Below are 2,728 nucleotides of genomic sequence, written 5' to 3'. Positions count from 1 at the left end.
ATTCAACTGGCATTTTTATCAAAGGTGTATTTAAATGTAGGCCCAATAAATAGTCTTTCCCCGCCCCCCCCCCATCTCTCTCTGTCTCTCTCTCTTATATATACGTAGGCGCGGGCGCGGCTGTGCTTTTGTTTTTCGTTTTATAGGGTGTCCAGCGAAAACCACTTCCTTTCAAAGATGGATTATTACAGTTGCTGCTTTAGTCACCGTCAGCCCGACCATGCAACAGGTTGTACTGGGTTGCACGTAACCAGTAGCACTCGAGAGTGATCTGATACATACATACATACAAACAAAAATACCCTGTTTTTGATTTTGAAATTGTAATGAAGGAGCCTTGGGTCTAGGTTAGAAATTGGCTCTTTCTCTATTGGCAAGAAATCTTGAAATAAAACTGAAAAGTGACATACATACATACATATATACATAATACATACATACATAGATACATAATGCGTACATACATACATACATACTACATACATACATAATGCGTACATATGTATATATATACATACATACATACATACATACATACATACATACATACATACATACAAAGAAAAATACCCTGTTGTTGATGTTGAAATTCCAATGAAGGGACCTTGGATCTAAGTTAGAAAACGGTTCTTTCGCTATTGGCAAGAAATCTTGAAATAAACTGAATAATGACATACATACATATATACATAATACATACATACATACATACATACATACATACATACATACATACATACATAACATACATACATACATATCTACCGACCATATTTTATCAATGTGTACCAGCAAGCTTTCATTAGCAACAGTAGCATACGACACTGGTTAGTTCTGGCAGCGACACAATTGATCCCCAAATGCAGAACCACCCACATGGCAAAAAAACTCCCGCCAATTGCATGCCGGAACTTAATGTATAAGATACAAACAGTATGTTTAAACCTCTTCCTCCAGGACCATTGTGAAACCAATAACATTATCACAGCAGAACAAGCAGCTGGGAAGAGGGGAGTCTGGGGATGTGTCGAGCAATTGTTAATCAACAAAACTGTTATGTCAGAGGTGCGAGAGCATAGAGGAACCTTGTTTCAATGTGGCTAGACTACAAGAAAGCCTTTGGCTCTGTTCCCCACTCATGGATGCTAGAAGCCCTTCAACTTGCTAAAGTTCCAGTGAGAATAGTCAAAGCCATAGCAGACCCGACTTCATTGTGGGTCACCATCTTGAAATTAAACACAAAGAGTGAATATATTATCACCGATAGAATACAGTATCGCAAAGGCATATTCTAAGGAGACAGCCTCTCTGTGATGCTGTTTATACTTTCTGTAAACCCTTTGTCATTCATGTTAAGGATGTCAGAAGGATATCTCACTGGTTCACAAGGAGACAGAAATACCAATATTACACACTGTTTCTTTGTGGGTGACTTAAAACTTTATGCAAAGCCTTGACCTAGTTACAACATTCTCAAAGGATGTAGGGTTAGAGTTTGGTCAGGATAAATGTTATATGGTTGTGAAAAGGAGGAAAACTATAAACCAGACTAGTAACATCTCCATCAATGATTTGACTACTTTCCCTGAATCTGACAAGGAATGTTACAAGTATCTAGAGGTGGATAAAAATATATCTTACAATGGCACCTGCAATAAAACACGTGTCACTAAAGAATATTACAGCTGAATAAAGAAAATTTGGACCTCAGAATTCTCTGTATTCAATAAAACAGTAGCTCACAACGTGTTTGCAGTGCCAGTACTCATACCAACATTAGGGCTGCTTGATTGGACGCTCGACGAGATCCGAGCCATTGATGTGAAAACCCAAAAATTTCTAACAAGCACACATAATTTCCACATAAACAGTGACGTAGACTGCCCCTACCTAAAACGAAAACAAGGCGGCAAAGGCTTAACATCGATCCAAAATGCTTTTGAATGTCGCATCATATCGCTTCGGCAACGTCTTTTAGTCAACAAGTGTCGAAGTGCATCCCTTGACCAAGTTTGCATACATAAGGCTGATAACATCATAAACTTGGAAGGCAGCTCCTTGAACAACGCTCTTTATCTGATAACCTTAAATACATTCCCAAAGAAGTTACACGACTCTACCGCAACATATCATCGGATGAAAGGATGAGCCTTATATGAGCAGAAGACTATGCATGGATATCTTAGAAGAAAGGTGTGTGGTGATGGTAATATCGATCATCAAAGCAGTCTATCATGGACAAACAGCCGGATTACTACCTCCCACTTTGAAGGGTATGCGTTTGCAATCCAACAACAGGAAATATCAACCAAGTACCTGATGCACAAAAGGGATAGAGATGCAGGGAAAACCGTAAAATGTGACAAGCTATGCAGACATTATGGAGTTCATGGTATTATCTACCGATGAGACATGACATTGTAGCTAGGACACTCTATAATGAAACCCATCGGAAGGATAATCCTGAGGACGAATAAATAAAGCCCCACAATATGGTGGAAGCCATAGCGACTCATAATGAAAAGGAATACTGGTGGAAAGTACCAGGGAAGACCTCAATGAAATGTAAGCCTAACAGACCTGATATAATGATTTGGAATAGAGAAAAGAACCTGTGCACTGTTCTGGAAATTAGCTGCCCTGCGGATGTTAACATAAAACTGAAGATCAGTGAAAAGAGAACACCCACGCTGAACTATTGAGAAATCTGCAGTTACTCTATCAGATT

The sequence above is a fragment of the Octopus sinensis genome, unplaced genomic scaffold, assembly GCF_006345805.1.
Source record: "Octopus sinensis unplaced genomic scaffold, ASM634580v1 Contig10237_ERROPOS200000, whole genome shotgun sequence".
NCBI lineage: Eukaryota > Metazoa > Mollusca > Cephalopoda > Octopoda > Octopodidae > Octopus > Octopus sinensis.
This window is presented reverse-complemented; position numbering follows the sequence as displayed.